The sequence below is a fragment of the Mus pahari genome, chromosome 10 (genome assembly GCF_900095145.1).
Source record: "Mus pahari chromosome 10, PAHARI_EIJ_v1.1, whole genome shotgun sequence".
Classification (NCBI taxonomy): domain Eukaryota; kingdom Metazoa; phylum Chordata; class Mammalia; order Rodentia; family Muridae; genus Mus; species Mus pahari.
In genome coordinates this window covers 29,755,744-29,775,654 of record NC_034599.1, presented here as the reverse complement: position 1 = coordinate 29,775,654, position 19,911 = coordinate 29,755,744, and the positions used below count along the sequence as shown (strand labels likewise).

The window sequence follows — 19,911 nt, the reverse complement described above, 5'->3', positions numbered from 1 at the left end:
GGCCTTGGTGACTAGTATAGGGCCTTGGAGACTAGTATAGGGCCTTGGTGACTAGTATAAGGCCTTGGTGACTAGTATAGGGCCTTGGTGGCTAGTATAGGGCCTTGGCAGGGGCTGGTAGTCATCCCTACCCAGAGTCTTCTTTCTTTTTCTTAAAAATATTTATTTATTTCATTTACATGAGTACACTGTAGCTATCTTCAGACACATCAGAAGAGGGCATCAGATCCCATTACAGATGGTTGTAAGCCACCATGTGGTTGCTGGGAATTGAACTCAGGACCTTTGGAAGAACAGCCAGAGCTCTTAACCACTGAGCCACCTCTCCAGCCCCCTTCTTTCATTTTCTAAGGTTGCCTCTTACAGTCTCCCCCTTGGGAATCTCTTGGAAGCCCCGCCTCTCTCACCCCCACCCCAAAGCAAGATGGCACAACCGTTGAAGCTATCGGTTTATATTTTATTAAACAAACAGTTTGCTGCCCATGTGAGGTGCCTGGCTCTGTGCATCTTTAAACATCAACTCACGGATTCTTATTCTGTTAACAGCGTAACCATAGTAAGCACTGTCTCTACATGGAGACAGAAGGGCTGGCATAAGTGTGGGACAAAGGAGAGTAGTGCTGAACTGACTCAGTACTTCCAGTGCTGGGTGTACTGTGCTAACAGCACCCCTCAGAGCATCAGCAGACAGCTCTGCAGGACTAGGGACTGAGGTGTTTGTCAATGGCTATCTGTGGCAGGCTGGGGGCTGTGAATCTGCCTTATTCTGTCTCTGAGGGTTGTTCTGATCTGCTGAATTGGTCTCCATGCAGCTCCCAAGGCATGGGCTTAGGGAAAGTAGGGAGGTAATGTGGTCTGTGTTCTTGGGAGGTCACAAAGCGTGGACAGTGGGTCACTGATGATCTGAGATGACTGCAGTCAGTGCTTTCCATACGCCCTTCTCCTAGAGACAATGTAATGCTTTAGGGCAGAAAAAAAAATCAATATTTTATGACCAAGAAACCAGGACCAGAGAGGCACAACAACAGGATCAGGGTCACACAGTGAATGGTGGACTGGGGCTGGAGTGGGGTCCACTTGAGTTTTGAGCCCTCAGTTTGTTCCCACACCAGCCCTGAAGACACAGATATTCTGTGGGAGGGAAAGGAACCTGTGAGTCAGCTGCTGCCTCCTTCCCACAGCACCACAGATGATGGGCACAGGGACAGCTGAAGCACAAAGGAGGCCATGGAGTCCCTAGGGCAGCAGAGAGTGGTGGCAGCAGGCAGGTCTGGAGTTCACAGCCTGGTGGGATCTAAGCAACCTCTCTGAGGAGTCTCATTAAAAATAAAATTGGCTTGGAATTGTGGGAGTAACCCTTTTTATTCTAATTTGAATTTTACAAATTAGATTATGGAGGATATTTTAATCAGCTCTGGGTAGTAGGTTTTTCTCTTATTCTATCTCTTCAAGTTTTCTGTTGTAATTAGGCTCTTTCTGACACCAAACAAGAAAGAGGAAAAGATGAGACAGAAGAGGAAGAGGCGGGAAGGGAAGGGCCATAAAGTAGGGGTGCAGACAGGGAGGAAGGAGAGTGGGAGAGGGAGGGGGAGAAGAGGCAGGGGAGAGAAAGGGAGAAGAGAAGGGAAGGGGGAAATAGATGAGGAGGAAGGAGTTTGGAGGAGGGAAATAGGGGGACAGAGAAGGATTAAGGAGGAGAGAAGAGGAGGAGGGAAAAAGCAGGAGGGAGAAGGGGGAGAAGGAGGAAGAAGACAAGAGGGAAGAAAAGAGAGAAAAGGATGGAGAGTAGGGAGAAAAAGTGAATGGGGAGGAGGCAGAAGAAAAGGAGAGTGTTTGGGAGGAGGAATAAGGGAGGGGAAGTGGAGGAGGGAAGAAGGGAGAAGGAAAAGGAGGATGACTAGGAACAGGAGGGGGAGAGAGCAGAGAGAAGTAGATGAGGTATGGAGAAATAAGGAGAGGAAGAAGAGGAGGGGAGCCAGGGAGGACACCTTTTCTAGGCGTCTGTCCCTGCTCTAATCTTTTATCCCAGAATCTTTTGCAAGGACGGTGTTAAGGCAGCTCCAGTAGCAGCCAACGCTCCTGTGATCAGAGAGAATTATCAGGTTGTCAGCCAGGGGCTAAAGGGACTGTAATGAAAAGCCCTAAAGGAAGTGGTGCCTGGGTTTCCAAATGTCTCTTACTGGGAGCTTCAGCAGGAGTTAGCTGTCCATTCTCCACATCCCATTCTTTTTATGCTTAGAAGAAGGAGACGGAGGCATTGTTGAAGATGCTGGGAACATCCATTTCTGGGGACAAGGGTCAGTCCTGGATGGTCAACATGAAAATCAGCAGAGCTGGATGGTATGGGACCCTGGGAGGCGAGGTCAGTGACAACACTGGGCAGGCGGGGTTAACTCTGAGTGGCCACAAGACCACGATGGAGGGAGGGTGTCTCAGAACCAGGAGTTGGAGTGGATGCAAGATCTTCCTAGTAACACCAGGAGGATAAAGCAGGAGAGACCAGAGAACTCCTTAGGTGCAGCGCTGATGGAGGCTACATGGGGCTTTAGTCACCACTGTTTATGTTTAGACCTACTTGGATTTTCTGTGGAAAACACGTTTCTGGGGATGGAGAGGCACAGAGTTCTCAAAACCATCCAAAAGATATGATTTGCAGTTTGTTTTGGGAGATAGAGTAGGAGATGAGTTTTCCCCAACCAATAGCCCCTCTTTTCTGACCAATTTTAATATTTTCACGCTACGTTCCAGCCACTAAAGTTACTTTGGTACTCAGTACGAGGCGTGGGATACAGGGCTTCCCTGACAGCATAGGCTATTGTCATTACTTTTTGGTAAATGACGAGATAGTAAAACTAGACATTATGAAGACACGGCATACTTAGGTTGTAGAGATCAAGCCAGAACTGGACTGAGGATTTTATTTCTGCTGGCTACATTTCAGAATGCTAGATGGAGCTATGCAGGCTGCAGGAGAAAAAGCACTGATGGAATTACCCAGTGGTGAACCCTGAATGTTACAGGATCGACTTACCAGGCAAGATGCACCCACTGGCAAAATAGTGGCATGATGGTCGGGAGGGCAACCAACTGCCTTCTGATTAGATTTGAGGTCCACTCCAAAGAAGGAGGGAAAGTGCACCTGATACTGTGAACCTGATCTGACACATGCCCGTGACAAAGGAGGTCACGGGCTCCAGGAAAGGAGCTAATTAAATGGGCAAGATGTCAAGCCTCCTTCTAAATCTTTACAGTTGTACCCACAGATTTCAACCTTGCTTTTGACACTGGCCAGAGACGTTTCTTTTGTGTAGCAGACAGCAGCTAATTCAGACCTGAAACTGACCAGAGTGTTGAGAATAAGTGACTGTTGTTGTGTTCATCCACAAGTGAAATGTCTATATCATCTTCCATCCCCAGTCTTTAAGACTCATGGAACAGAAAGGATGTTGGAGCGGGAAGATGAGGAGAAGTTCTGTGAAATGTGTCTTCTGAACCTGGCGTGGCCACTACGCTAACGAACTTATTACAGCTTTGGTTACTTGCACAAGAGCTGAATAAGATCAAGTCATCAGTCAACATTCCAGCACACACCACTAATTGGACGAGAGAGAGAGAGAGAGAGAGAGAGAGAGAGAGAGAGAGAGAGAGAGAGATTGGGAACATGAAGAGGGGAAAGAAGTTGGGGATAGATAGGATCAAGATACATTGTATACAGTTGTGAAGTTGTCAAAGAATAAATAAAGTATGTTTTAAAATAAATGAGATGATTTTTTTCTTTCAAAGTTGAGATGCTTTTATAAACAGCTTTTAGACTTGGTGGATAAGAGGAGTAGATAAAAGTTGGGGTGCTATAGAAAAGGAAGTGGAGGGAAAAACCAATACTCTTTCACCCTTAGGACCGACCTTGAGGCCTTCAGGGCCAGGGACTCTTTGGAGCCCAGTGTGAGTGGCATGGGTGGGGTTGTGTTTTAGAGAAACTGCTTCTCCTAACTTGCTCTCTTTTTCCTTGGCCCTTTTCCTTTCCACCCTAGGCAAAACATCTTTCTTCTTCCTCTTTCATCCACTTTGACCCCTAGCCCAAGGGACAGTGCCACCCACACTCAGGGTAGCTAGTCTCTCCTTAATCTCAGTAAAGTCCCGTATGGACACACCGGAGGTGAGCTTTGCTAACCTCCCGGCACCTACTTAGTCCAATCATGTGGTCGACCTAGATCAACCAGCGCAGCTAGTTTCTCCAAGCCTTACTGCACAGTTACTATTCGTCCAATGCCGGAGAAACATAAATGAAGACCCACGCTGCATCTCCGGAGGGACAGAAGCACAGCAGCCTCTCTGTCACAGTGCCTGGCACAGCATGTGGACATCAAGTGTCCCTCAGATCAATGCTTGCAGCGTGTTATCTCTGGTTTGGATCCTGTTCTGGGCTCTGTGTCCATTGTAGCTTTTGCATTATAAACTACTGACTGGGTAGATACTGTGCTGAGCACGCCACCCAGAAGGAGAAAGGCCCGAGATGAAGGAGAAGGGCCAGAATCACAAGGCTTCAGCTTCACAGGAGAGGAAACCACTGAGTTATTTATGGGAAACCCACTGTATGCTGGACCTGTAGTACTGAACGCACACATGGCCTTGTTATCTATGGCAGTCATCATTACCACATTTTATAGGTGGAATGAATGCGCTAATGTGGTTCTTAAACATTTCCAGAAGGCCCAGCCTGAGGCTTTTCAGAGGTGGTAGTGGCACCATAAGAGGTGGAGCATCCAGGGAGGTCTTTAGGTCATTGTGAATATGCTCTGCTTCCCCGTCCCTCCCTCCCTCCCTCCCTCCCTCCCTCCCTCCCTCCTTCCATCCTTCCTTCCATCCTTCCTTGTGTGTGTGTAAGTGCAGGGGCATGTGCCAGTGGAGGCCAAAGGACCACTTCTACTGCCATCTTCTACCATGTTTGAGAGAGGGTCCCTTGTTGCTCACCACTGTGGACTCCCGAATAACTGACTTTTGACCTTCCAGAGATTTTTCTCACTCCTCCTATCTTTCAATAGGAATAATGCAGATGTGTCCTGTACATCCTGTTCTATGGGATGTGGAGATTCAAACTCAGGTCTTCATGCTTTACCTGCTGAGATGTATCCTCAGTGTGGGGGTGTGTTCATGGAGGGAATTGTAGGATCTTAGTTCTCTCTCTCTCTCTCTCTCTCTCTCTCTCTCTCTCTCTCTGTCTGTCTCTCTCTCTCTCTCTCTCTCTCTTTCATTTCTCAGCTTAAAGTGTTTAGTTCTGACATTGACTTAGAGGCAACAGAACCCCTTTACCAAGCCTCAGAGCCCCCAAATAATCCTTTTGTTTTCATAAAGTGATTGTCTTGGGTATTTTTTGTGTGTCGGAAAAGCTGATGAACACACAGAGGCTCACATGAGTGGAGGGGTTCGCCCAACGCTACAAGTTTACATGGTTAACTGGCGAGTCTGCAGCCCTGTTCTCTTAGTACTGCTCCACCATGGCTACTGAGCTGCAGGCCTAGACCCAGATTCTTATTCTCTGTCGAGTTCTCACACCACCAACCAAAACACCAAAGGCCATGGAGCTTTAGTTCATATGACACTTGAGCTTGCAATCCTCTTGCAGCTGTCTCTTGAGTGCTGGAACAGCAGGCGTGTGTCATCAACCCAGCTCCACTTTGGATTTTGAACAATTTCTTCTCATTCATATAGAATGTCTTTTCCCCTCCCTTTGATGTCATGAAACTTTCCTGGATCTTCTTCCCCTCTATAACTTGCCCAGGCTCTTTTCTGCTGTGAGGCTACCTGTGAACTCTAGATGAAGAGGGGCTGCATATCCTCTAAGACCCTAGAGGGGTCTCAATCTGTGGGCTGTGACCAAGGGAAAACACATATTTCCAATGGTCTTCGGAACTGAGTGACTGCTCAGTAGCAAAATTAGCAAAATTACAGCTACGAAATAGCAATGAAATAATTTTATGGTTGGTGTCACCACAGCCTGAGGAACTGTATTCAAGGGTCACAACCATAGGAAGGTTGAAAACTACTGTCCTAGAGTCTATGGTGCTGTGATGTCTTTGGGTGAAGAGCTGGTGAAAAGATGGCTAGTGTCTCTAGGACCATGATGACTGGCATTCTCCCATGCTGCGTTTAGAGAAACCATGGTCCTAACTCCACTGTCAGTCATAGGAAAAGGTCTTGCCTGGTGCTTTCCTGGTGGTGGAAAGAGGAGCTTGGAATGGGACATAGCATGGGGTTGGCATCTGTCACAGCAGAGGAAATAAAGCCCCATGCCTTGAGCCTGATGGAAGGTGGAGGCTATGCACCTGAATCCTGCTGCAACCCACCCATGCTTGGAGGCTCAAGGGTGTGTGCTCAGTTTCTTCTTTCTTACTGGAAGCCTAGTCAGTTTGGCTTGGCCTTGGCCAGGTATAGTGCTGGGGGAATGTAGCCATTGCTTTCTGCACCCTTGATATAAAGTCAGAGTCCCTGGGATGCATGCCCTTGTTATTAGAGACGATGATCTGTAGAAATGTGTGCATGACAAGTATTATGTCTGTGGGTGGTGGCAGACAACTAAACTCCAGCCTACTTCTATGTCAAAACTCAAGACCGCTGGTGGGATTTACTGAGAGTTCCCGGATGGACACCTTAGAATATAAAGGGTCCTGCAGTGATCTAAGAGGGGTCATACAAAGTTCGCATGGAGCTTAAGAAATCTCTGTTCCAAGGGGGCTGGTGGGATGGCTAAGCAGGTAAAGGTGCTGGATGTGAAACACAATGGCCTGAGGCTAATGCAAGGAACCCATATAAAGATAGGAAGAGAGAACTGACTCCCGAAGTTGTCCCTGTTGACCCACACGGACACACACACACACACACACACACACACACACACACACACACACACATGAATACACCCTGCTAATAAGATATAAAACTGAAAGGTCTGCTTCAAGATGGGAGTTGAAGGTACAGAGAAGCATCCTGGAGTGGATTGTGATGGAGGACACAGAGAAGGAGAAACTCAATATATTCTGGGGCAGAATGTATTAAAAGTGAGCCAGGAGAAACTCCTCAGCGACCTCCCAGAGAGCCTGAATATTGTCACTTTTCAGGTTCCAAGTCCTGGACAGTAGAATGGGCATAGATTGCATAGGTGCAATCTGGTCCTGTCAACATCTATATAACTGGGGCAAGCTCCTCACCTTCTTGGATCCTCAGTGTGGTGGTTTGAATAAAAATGGTCCCCATAGAATAATAGGGAATGGCATTATTAGGAGGTGTGGCCTTGTTAGGGTAGGTGTGACTTTGTTGGAAAAAGTCCATCACTAGGGGTTGGCAGGTTTTGAGGTCTCAAATGCTCAAGCTAGGTCTAGATTGACATTTGCTTCCTGCTGCCTATGGCTACAGATGTAGAACTCTCAGCTACCCCTCGTCTTCAGCAGCATGTCTACCTGCATGCTGGCATGCTCCCACCAGTATAATAATGGACTGAGCTTCTGAAACTGTAAACCATCCTCTATCTAATGTTTTCCTTTGTAAGGGTGACTGTGGTCATGGTGTGTCTGCACAGCAATAGAAATGCAAACTAAGGCACTCAGTTTCCTGGGGTCCTCAGTGGGGATGACAGCAATGAAGGCATTATTAAAATGTAGGCCTGCATATAAGTCATTCTGTATGCACAGTGTTCCATAAAAGACTCTTGTCACTGCCATTCACACATCTCTGTGAGCCCAGGACTATATAAGCCAGCACCCAAGCAGCTCATGCCATGCGCAGAGATGGAACTCCTACAAGTCTGATGTTGGACCCCATTAGACATCTACATGTAGAGATCAGAGTTGGGCCCTTCAGGTTCTGTCAGAGCATCCCTTGCTAAGTCAGCTTTGGAGGTTCCCAGAGTGGCTGACCATCAGCACAGAGAGGGCTCCGGTGTGTCCATCTGCTCTTTTTAAAGACTGGCTGGAAGAGGTTTAATCACACTCATTTCAGGGGTCTTTATTGCCAGCTCTCTCTTAGCTCAGAGCATGTAGTAAACTGCCTCTTATGAGATTAAAGAGCACTGTCCTTGTCCTGAGAGGCAAGCAAGGGGGAAGAAGAACAGCAGGACCCAGTGGCCCCTAATGATACCGGAACAGTATTGGCAGACACAAGGGAAGGGACTCAGCTGATGGCACGGGGTTTGTTTCCTGACCTTGACCTTTCAGCACCTGTGCTGAGTGCCGGGTTGTGATCTCCATAGATTGGGATGGTGGGAATGCACTAGCCCACTGATGGACAGATAAGAAATCTGATTTTTGTAGAGGATCTGAGTGGGTGACAGTAACTGTGGTAGTAGCTTCAGGGCCTGATGGCAAGAGCCATCTCGTCTGTTGGGGGTGGGGCAGAAAAGTATGCCTTTTCTGCTGGCCATGGTCTTAGAGCCTGGAACAAGCAAAGGTGTGCCCAGAGCTGGAATAAGGAGTTGCAAAGACTTAGTGCCCAAAGCAAGGTATAAGGCAGGAGCCACGGGGACCTGGATTTGGAAGTGGTCTGCAGGTCAAGCCAGATGAGGGTAGGGAGAGGGTGTCTCCTGAAGTGTAGAACATCAAAGTTCAGAGGTCAGGATGTGGTCAGGGAGGGACAGCAGGAGGGCCACAAGCTCCAGTTTCTGTGTTGGGAATTTGTAGAGTCGTTTGAGAAAACAGGCTCTGAAGTACACAAAACCATTCTTGCTTCCTGTAATGACAGTTACCACTTTCAGTTTTGATGAGCTGGTATGTGGAGAATGAATGTAAGAAAATATCAGAAGGGGACACTAACCCGGTGGGGAGGGGGAAGGAGGGTGTGGTGTGTGTGTGCGTGTGGAGAGAGAGAGAGAGAGAGAGAGAGAGAGAGAGAGAGAGAGAGAGAGAGAGAGAGAGAGGAAATGGAGAGGGTTGAGGGGGAGCTGGCTGCATTAGCCCCCAGATTCGTGCTAAGATGATTGTAGTTAATGAGAAGCCATCAAGGGTTTGGGACCCATTTACTCAGGCACCAGTTTTAGGAAGAGCACAGGATGATGCTGGGAGGATGGGTGGAGACGGATCATCCAATGAGAGGAAGACTGTTCAGGAAGATAGTGCTGTCTGTCATAAGGGCTCAGCGAAAGCGTATTGGCCGAAAGAAGAAAATGGGCTTAGCATCCACTTGGAGGTAGGATTGATAGCCTTTGGTGGGAAGATGGAGGCCACTGCTGGCAGTGATGGTGAGCCTATTGCTGTCCTCCGAGGTGAATCTGGGCTGAGGTGAGACGATCCTGTGGTAAGTGTGTGGATGGAGAGGGCTGTGTGTGGATGGAGAGGTCTCTGAATCACAGAAGGAAGGTGTGCTGGGTGTAGTTGGGTCAATGAGTCTGAAAGTGAGAAGGTATAAATAACTTATATGTATTGAGTACTTGCTCTGGCTTGTGTGTGTGTGTGTGTGTGTGTGTGTGTGTGTGGGCACATGGGGGTCAGAGGATGGCAGATGTCTTTCTCAATTGCTCTTCACCTTAATCTCATGACTGTGCTTACTAGGAGGCTTCTTATGTAGACTAGGTTGCCTAGCCATTGAGCCCCAGAGATCCTCCTGTCTCTGCCTTCCCAGTGCTAGCACCATAAGCACGCATTACTAGTCCTGGCTTTGTTGTGGCTGTTGGGGTTTGAACACAGGGTTCACACTTCCATGGAAAGTACTTTATCAACCAAGCTACCTCCCAAACCCTCCCTACTGTTACTTCTTTAAAACTGATTTTTTTAGTGACCATAGAAAACAATGGGTTTCATTAAGACACACCCACACCCACAGACACCCTCCTCATAATCATATTCATGCTTCTTCTACTTGCTTGTTCTCCACTTCCCCTGTTAGTCTTCCCACCTCTGAAGAGTTCTTTGTACCTCATGTCTTATACAGTATTTGGTGTGGACCTGAGATTTCACATCCAAACATGAGAAGTTTCATATTCATATATATATATACTATCTAAGTGGGCCAAGGTTCATTTAGCCAGGGTGTGCTGGGACCAGCTGTCTGGAATTAGGTATTTAACTCCAGTCAAGGTTCATACTCACTTTGAATTCAGTTGTGAGAACAAGAGGTCATTTAGGTCTATCTTCCTTGGGAAAAAGAAGCTGGGAGAACTTAGTTCAAGACATGACCTTCCCCCCATTGCACCTTTCTCTTTGACCTTTGGTAGAACAGAGATTTGGAGGCGCTTTTATTTTCAACTCCATTGTTTGCAGGCTCTGGTAGCTTGTTTCTGATACACAGGTTAGGAGAAGCTTGCCAGTGCTGTGAATATTCTAGAAACTGCATGTAGAGTTTGTTTGGTCATACACGGGAGTAAGCCACTTCCCAGACTCAACTGAAGGGACAGAAATTTGGGGTTTATTCTTCCTCTGTTCTCTAATCCCTTGTGGAAGCTATGGTAGCACAGACAGTCTGTGACTCTGACAGCCTCACACACCTGTCCGCAGGACACAATCTGCCAAGGTTGTCCTGGACACTATGAGTCTCTAATGAAGAGCAATCGGGCTGACCAAGGGAAGGTGAGTCCAAAGTTATCATAAATCGTGTGCCTGCTGATTATCAGTGTCGCAGCCTTAGCCGGAGCTTGTCCTGTGCTCATTAGCAGCAGGAGATGGACTCCACCATCGATCCAGCAGAGACCTGGGTGCCAAGAAGATGCTGATAAGTGCTTTGGCAAATGGGGTTCCTCTGTGCCTGTAAAGGATCCCGTCCATTCCTGTCTGAGGTCACCCATAGGGAATGGGGGTGTGAGTCTGTGGGGAGAGTAGGAGGTATAGAAGGGAGACATTCTTGCCATCAAGCAGAACCCTGGATAATGATGTCCAGGCCTCCTGCTACTTGGCCATTGGACTCAGGCTGGATTCCTTCCTCTGTTCCTCTGTCTGCATCTAAGATTTTGTGACTTAAGATAGGGAAGCATGGAGAGCCATGAGAGTGTGGTGCTAAAGCACAGGGATAGGGATGCTCTTACTTCAGTACAGCAGATGGGGATGTAGGCCATCAGTTTGGGAAGCACTTGGGCTAAGGGTAAGGCTGGGCCAGAGATTAGCATACGCCATGATGCTCAGCATCTTTCTCTCTTTCATAAAGGCCACAGGTTGGACGCACGAAGCTCTGCATGTGCCCTGAGGACCCTGTGTTGCCACTTCCTTGTTGTGTGCCTTTGGGCCTGACTCTGCCATTGCTCAGGATTGGATTGGTCACCTGTAAGATGCAGAATCTAGACCACTAGATAATCAACCTGTGTCAGGCCCCTCCTTCCCAGCTTCGATGCTGCATGCTCTAACTGACCCAAACTCCTACTTTCACAAGCCCTAAGGATGCAAATAATAAAATGCGAGGCACAGGGAAGTTACAACCAACTCTCATGGACTCTTGGTCTGTTTGGGGAAGATCTTGTCTTAAATACTGTTTTTATTTTTTAAAATAAGAATTTAAAAATAATCATTTTTATAGTTCTATATACCATGTCCTTCAGAGGGGTTCTACAACTTTTATGTGTGTAGGAATTATTCATGGAACTAACAAGAAATATAGTTTCCAGGACTCAAGCTTAGAGAGGTTGAGATGATAGATTTTTTTCATTTTCTAGTAGTTTGGGGATCACAGCTGAAGTGTATCCACATATAATGAGCAGCACTGGGCTCAGCATATAAGCTCGTTCTAGACTCTTAAGATTAATAGTATTCGCCAGGCGTGGTGGTACACACCTGTAATCCCAGCACTCGGGAGGGAGAGGCAGGCAGATTTCTGAGTTCGAGGCCAGCCTGGTCTACAGAGTGAGTTCCAGGACAGCCAGGGCTATACAGAGAAACCCTGTCTCGAAAAACAAACAAACAAACAGAAAGATTAACATTATTCTTGACCAGCTACTTTCTCTTTCTGGATATGCTTTATTTTTCCCCAACTAAACAGAGAAGGCATTGGACAATGTCAACAGTGTCCCACACACCTTTAAAAATGTATACAATCCTCTCATCAGTGTCACATTGTATTATGAAAGTAGGGTTGGAGAACTGAGTCCTGCCCATGACCCTGCGTTGGCTCCTGAGGTTTCTGTACGCAATGCACAAGGGCTCAGAGGGACTGGTTCTGAGTCCTTAGATGATCTGCAGGGGTTCTGTGAAGGGTAGCTTGGGTATGTCCCACTGATAGGACCATAAGACTAGCTCCTTGGAGTACTGTGTGGCTGAGGCAGGCTGTCATTAAGCATCACGTGCTTTTGTCCCTTGGCACTAACCTAACATTGAGAAGCACAGTTTAAATCTCGAACTTAATGAGGTGACTTCTTGGTCCTGGATGCAAGTAAACCACTCCAGTGCTTGCCCTCAGTTCTACCCCCTCCTGGAGACTAATGCAATCAACTTAAAATTTTTTGTTTGATATTGCATTTATGCAGTGTGTGTGTGTGTGTGCGCGCGCGCGCGTGTGCGCGCGCGTGCATGCATGTACACGTGCGTGTGTAGGGTTGATGTGAGAGGTGGGAAGACCACATGAGCCCCAGGTTTTAAACTCAATAGTCAGGCTTGGCAGCAGGCACTTCTACCCAGCAAACGATCTTGCTCCCTACTAAGTACAACCAACTCTTTATAGTCTTCATTAATGGAGATGAGCAAGGGTGTGAATAATCCACGTCATGGGCAGCCTGAGCTAATGAAACTTATTTTCACTTTGGAATGCATTTTGGTATTCTTGTTTGAATATGAATGGATTTGATTTTTCTAGGAACTTTTAATATTTAAGCAAACTCACAGTCTGATGTTGGGGTTCCCTGTCTGTCTCCTCCTCAGCTGGGCAGAGAGCATCACTTCTACACTGGTCTAAAGTTAGTTTTGGCCACACTCTCCCTCCCCTTTGTCATCTTTCTGGCTCACACCTTCCCTAAGAGAGACTGGGTATATTAACTGATTTTGCCTTTAAAGGACTTTCGTTCCCTTTGGGCCTCATGCAAATAAGAGCAGAATAAGAAGCTGTGAAATGTTAACAGAGGACTTCATTAAGCAGTCTTGGTGATAGCATTTGCCAGGAATGGGGACAATTTGCCAACAGATAATTGAGAGCTGACTATATATGTGTCCTAATTAAAAAAGAGATTTTTGTCACTGCCCTGGGATTCTGGGCCCAGTCTTCTGGTTGGTTTGGGATATTAGCCACAGCGAACTTTTGTATATACTTCATGCTTCACAGAGCACTTCCCATATATTTTCTTACTTAATAATCCTCTCAGTACCCAACGGAGTAGGGTTGATCACCAGCCTTCCCATGTAGAAACTTGAGAAGCTAAGGCTGAAAGCCAATTGTCCCGCTGTAGTGATGCCCACGCTATTCTGTCTTCTTCCCCCTCGCTCTGACTTTTTTTTGTCACTGTCAAAGAGACACCCCTGAGAGGGATTTCATTAGTTGTTTCCACCCAAGGAGGCATCAGCCAAGAAAACACTGCCAACTTGTTACAGCTACCCATGTCTTTCAAAAGTTTGAAGCAGGCTTGTATATAAAGGAGAAGTTTTATGCTAAAAGCACGTAGGAAGAAGGAGGTGTGATGTGCACGGTTTCAGGGCAGGGTGTCAAGCATAAGAGTTGGGTTCTTCCTTCCAAGGAGGCTTAGGCTGGGGCCTGGTGTTCCAGAAGACAGGCTGGCCATATAGAGGTGTAATGGATTGGGAAAGAGTCCTTAGGATGTGGGATCAGACCCAATTCCAGGTTGGCCATTTCCACAGCTATTCTGGGACATAGAGAGAGCCTTTCTCAATTCATGGATCAGGAACCTGAAGCTCAGAAAGGACAAATAACTGGTCCAAGGTCATTGGAGATGGATAATGGAACTAAGATTTGAATTCTTTCATTCTGGCGCTGGCTTTTGCTTACACAGCTGTACCGAGTGCAGAGGGAGGTTGATCCCTGGGTTTCCACTTAAGAAGGCAGAGAGCACTGTGCCCTCTAACTGCTCCAGCTGTGCTCTAAGAACAGATGTGACAGTGATAGACCATCTGCTTTATACACTCCATGTATAGCCCTGCCCAACTCTAGATCAGGGTAATACTCCCACGTGCCAGTGGGGGCTTAGCTGAGCCCCATAAACATTGATTTAAGATGAGCACTCTCTGTACCCGGGCTAAGGCATGGACATTAAATTTTCTTCTTTGTGTGTATGTGTGCCTGTCTAGAGGCCAGCATTTGACCTACAAGGCCACCCACCTTTATTTTTGAGAACATCACTCACAGAACCAGAGCTCTCAATGGCCAGCAACCTTCCTGTCCCCCCCCCCCCCCCCAGTGCTTGGATTACAAGTGTGTGCCTCCATGCTTAACTTTTTGATATGCATTTTCAAGATTAAACTCAGGCCCTCAGGTTTGCATGTCACAAGCACTTTCTAACTAACTAAGCTATCCCCCCTGACCCTCCACTTTCTCTCTCTCTTTCTCTTTCTCTTTCTCTTTCTCTTTCTCTTTCTCTTTCTCTTTCTCTTTCTCTTTCTCTTTCTTTTTCCCTTTCTCTTTCTCTTTCAATAAGTTCTCATTATATAGCTCAGACTGACCTTGAACTCATAATGTTCCTGCTTTCACTCACTGAGTACTGGGATTAACGGCATACTCCATCACGCCTGGCTTGGAGTGGCCACTTCCACTCTTCTTCTTGGCACATCCTTTGATATGGAAGCTGATTCTCTACAACAGCTTTCTCAACTCAGCCCTGAGCTTAGTGACTAATGGCATCCATTCCCTGCTCTGCTGGAGCTGTGGGCTTTTGCAATAGCTACTACAGTGCTGGGCTGCTTATTTGTTGGTCGATAACTCAGGGAGGGCTGGCTGGTTCCTACCCAGAACCTTGTGCTGGGCCATGGGGTCAGGGGGCCACTGTTGGTTGCCATCTTGGGAGAGTGGTCCATGCTTGCCTGCCTTTCAAGACATCTCTATTTTTTTAGATGAAGGGCCCGTGGAGATGCTTATGGCTCCTATAATAGCAGAGTTACTCATGGATTCACTGGAGAGAGTGGAGCAGCTCTGAAACCTCCTCCCTAAATGCAGCAATATTTGGTAACACTTGGCGTCTTGGGGAGAGAATTCATGTCCGTAATTAGTTACTGTATATCACTGTGAGTACTCGGCTCAGAATTTACTGGGCAAATACCATTTAACTGCACAATAACTACAGGTCCTTGCTGCTTATTGGGTAATTTACTAAGGCTGGGAGAATGGGGCAGGAGGGATGTCGAATAGGAGGTATTGTAACCCCTTGAATCAAACTTTATGAGTTCAGGTTTGGCAGAGAAGAGGCTGCTCGTCGCCAGCTCTCCTTGCTTTGTTTTGCAGGGTTGGCAGTAGATTGCTTCCTTTCTTTTATTCATGGCAGAAGGACAGGTCTGAGACTGAGCCGTGGGACTGCCCACGGTGACCTAGGGTTATGGAGGGGGTCTTTTGATTGAGAAGGTCTTTGGCCAGAGTCTGCTGAAGAAACCTGGCTATGCATCTAGCCTGTCATTGACTCCCTTCATGGGGCCCCTTTCTGTATATGGGCCAGTGGGTGGGGAGGGCAGGGAGCCGTTCTTGCCTGGCTGCATTAAAATAATCTCAGTTCTCTCTTCTCGATCAAGTATGAGTGTTGCCTGGGAGGCAGCCATCTCTGGACCTTGGATGGCGTTCCCAGCCCTAATCTGCTTGAGCAAAGTCTGTCTTAGTTTGGCCGTGCACTGTCTAAACTCCTGTAACCTATTTAGGCCACAGAGAGGGGAAGAGACACAATAATGAAAAACTCAACGTGCAACATTGCCTTACGCAATCTAATAAATTACTCCGTAGCCGGCTGCCAGCTCAGACTAAGCCCAATATTGCCTGCAGTAATTATTTGGATCAAACACAGTTTATCTGCTTCATATTTGTGCTTCTGTGCTCAGTGGTAACTTATAAATGTCATTGTGGTGTTTATTTGTTATAATGAAACTTAATGGCATTGGAAGCTAGGAGCAGAGCTGGTGGGGCGGCAGGTTTAAAACAATCTCTTCATCTCAGGAGAAGGAGCGAGCCAAGATAACACTGCAGTGCCCCGTAGAGAAGAGATTTGCAGAAGCACTGTGTCCTTGTACTGTGCGGTGGAGCCAGGAGTTCTAAGCTGGCACCAAAGGTCGTTTGGCTTTGCCTCTGGGGACATCTATCAAGAGTGGGTAAGATTTGGCTGTAAGGTAACCTAGCTCTCCCCCATCCGTCCTTGCTCTGTCTTCTGAGGACTTTTGAGTTATGGGAGGTGTTCAGTTTTCACACAACCAGTGGCTGCTCTAAAGGAGCGATACTCATTGTCTTGGGAAGCTGAGATCTTAAAATGGGTTGGAAATTAGTGCACAAAATGACTGTGTTGTAGAGAATAGATAGTCAGGGCAGGCCTGGAAGAAGAAGAGGAGGGGAGGATGAAGTATGAAGGAAGGAGGCTCCACGGTACCTTGACAGTGGTCAGCAGGCCTGATAGCAGGAAGGATGGGGGATGTACAAGTGAAGGAGGATCAGGCAGGGCCAGAGTATAAGGCTCTGCAGAAGCAACACGGAAAAGGGCGAGGCAATTAGTATAGAACTTGGAGTTTTAGCTGATCCAGTGCTGGTTTTCTGTCATTTACTGGCTGGATGGCTTTGTGCAAGTTATTTTTTTACTCCTGATTTTGATTTCCTCATGTGAACAATGGGGATCACTATAACTATCCCTCCGGGCTGCAGTGATCATTAAACAAGCTAGTGTGTCTAAAGCGATGACCATGGTATCTGGCACAGACTGAATGATGACTAAGAATTGTGGTGGCAGTGATTGGCGCACAGTCAACCAATGTCAGCTGAGTGAATAAGCGACCCATGTCACCTCCCACTCATGTGTACTACAAAACCCTTTTTCAAACAGCTGAGCTTGGACTTGGCCTTCACAGTGCTCAGGGTTGTATAGTGCGGACATGGAGACCCAGCATGGTTAGTGACATGCCCAAGGCTACCCAGCTGGTATGTAGAAGGGGAACTGGTACTCCTACATTCCAGGGCAGAGTGCCCTCTATCAAGGCCCTCCCATGACAGCCCTTGGCTTGACGTGGGAGGCTGACTTCATCCGTACTGACCCCTGCCTTGTACAGAGTGCAGATTGCCACTCTCCAGCACAACAAGGGGATCATCCCGACGGCTTCCTTTGAGTATTGCATTTGCTATTTGCGTATGAAATAGTCCAGCTTTCCTCCTTGGTGATGCATGTTCATAAGGCCCCTACCTGGTGAATAGAGATGAAAAGTACTCATCATTGTGGTTTCTCCCACAGGCTGTCCCTCTCCCAGTACTTGTTAACTCTGCACAAGTGCAATTGGAGTATCCATTTGGAACAGCAAGTACTAAGAAACGTTGTATTTTTCCGAAGCACCTGCATATATATTGCATATATATTATCTTTACAACAAATACATGCAACATTTGTTGTAAAGGGTTGGTTGTTAAAAATAAAAATATTTTTTTTCTTTGTTTTATACCTAATTAAATAGTACCCGAGGAAGTATTTGCTTCATGCAAATAACACACCATTTTATTTACAGTTTTATTCTGTTCACCATGTGACTTTTCTGGTCCTCACAGGCAGCTGTGACTTTTTTTCTTGCATGACAATGCTCACTCAAATTATTTTTGTTGCTACTTCATAACTGTCATTTTGCTACTGTTATGAATCATAATGTGAGTGTCTGGTATGCAGGTATCTGGTATAAAAAACGACCCACAGGTTGAGAACAGTCGTTCTAGAAGACAGAGGCTCAATTCCCAGCACTCACATGGAGGCTGTCTAGTGCCTCTCTGTCTGTAACTCCAGTTTCAGGGGGAGCTGATGACCTCTTTTGGCTGCTGCAGGCACCAGGCATGCATGTGGTGCACAGACAGAGATACAGGCAAGACACCCATGTGCATGCAAATAAGATTTTTTAAGAAAGTGGATGACATTTATGATGTGGTTGGTAGAAAATGATACAAGTATCTAAAAGTGGCATTTTGATCTTATACCCTCATAGGTTCTTTCTGTTCCCCTCTCTTTCTTGAAGTCCCCCCATACGACTGCAGTCAGATCTGGCTTTTTCTACTTCAGCACTCGAAGAAAACATTCTCAGTGTATCTCTTTGGTTTTCTCGCCCCACTTTTCTCTGTCACTAGCCATTCATCTCTCATGGAACCTCAATTGCTAAGTGGAGTTACCAGTTCTGTTTGGAGCCCCTTGGATCTCTGGGCTGTACCATTCAGAACTGATGGGACGACAGCTTCTGATCCCCAGTTCCAGTGAGCCCTTCCGTTGGAAGATTTCTCTTAGGCAGTGTTTGTGCTAAGGGGGTGCTGGGGCCAGCAAGAGTGCTGGAAGCAAATGCTCCCACCCCTTGTGTATGAGTCCTAAGCATCTTCCAGCCAATTTACCTTAAGAGATAGTATGTAAATGTCCTACTCCTGGGGTCTCCTGACTTTGATTCATTATTCTACAACGTGTCTCAGAGTTCCTATGAATCTAGGCTCTAGTTGTCCGCAGTGATAACAGGCCAGCGATACCCCATCTTGGTTCCATTCTTCCATGTCAATTTTTAAAATGTCACTCTGGTACCCTCTTTTCTGGCAGATAAATGATCACATTTAAATGTGCCTCTGGGGTAGCTGGGCAAAGTGAGAATATTCTCCCATGTCTCCCGCAGCTCTGAGTACACAGTCAGCACCTGATAAATCCTCAAAGCAAACAGAAATGAACTTTCAGAACAGACCCCAGTGCAGCTATCAGCACACTGAGAGTAGGCTAGGCAGAGTGGCAGATAAATGGGTGTTGGATGGGAAGCTTGCCTCTCTCTGAGCCTGAGAACATCCACAACCACATCCTAACCTCTGCACCCATAGCACATGATTCTGGGCCACACCTTGCTAGGTGCAGAGGAACTGTGGCCTAGCATCCTTCCTCAACAAGAGAGGAGTGGCTTGTGCTCGATTTTGAGATCCTTTTGTGAATAGCAGTTGAGATGTGTTACTCTTTACTGCTAAGAATGGTGGTTATTCCTAGTCCATTTGACTCAGAGGTGGGGAACTGTTACATTGCTCTATTTATCCCACACGGTATGCAGTTACTGAAACTGTCACCATGTCCTATATTCCATAGGCTATTATGTGTATTTCAAACCATTATATAAATGGACTTGATTTGGTACTTCTGAATGTCATTAAACTCCTCCCATACCAGTAGCAACACCGTTTCCATAGAAACAAATATATTTCAGCAAGAAAGGCACAAGGAAGAAGCAGATGGAGCAGAGGAGAAAAACAGCATCCCATTGCTGCTTTCAAGAGTGCGGGACCTGCTACTGTGCAATGACCATCCTGAGAAAGCGCTACGAGTGCCTTCAGGTTTGTACTGCCTTCCCCTCGGTAAAATCCTGGGTAATTCATCTCTGCCCCAAACACACTCATTCTGCTACACAGCTCTGAGAACTTTATGGCACCACAGGTCATTAGGCATCTCGTTCATTCCCACTCTTCTATGCCTGCTCCAGGCTCTGGGGGAGGGGCCTGGAGTGAGGGTCTTAGCACTCAGTGAGTTCAGTGATGAGCTTTGAGACTAGATGTGGGCAGAGAGGCAGAGAGGGGAGAGGAGAGGAGGTCTCCTCAGGACACAGAATAGGGGGAGATCCCAATATCTACCTAATAACTGTTGCTTCCCAGGTCACTTGACCCCTTGTTAGTACAGTTGGGTCTATCTATCTATCTATCTATCTATCTATCTATCTATCTATCTATCTATCTATCCATCCATCCATCCATCCATCTATCTATCTATCTATCTATCTATCTATCTATCTATCTATCTATCTATCTATCATCTATCTATCTATCATCTATCTATCTATCTATCTA

General features: G+C 46.7%; 1 protein-coding gene across 2 annotated transcripts in view; it reads right to left on the bottom strand.

The window, feature by feature from the left end:
- The window catches only part of Kirrel3 (kirre like nephrin family adhesion molecule 3), a 550,681-nt gene that overhangs the window by 97,720 nt on the left and 433,050 nt on the right, over positions 1-19,911 (bottom strand). The gene's annotated exons all lie outside the window — the stretch shown is intronic.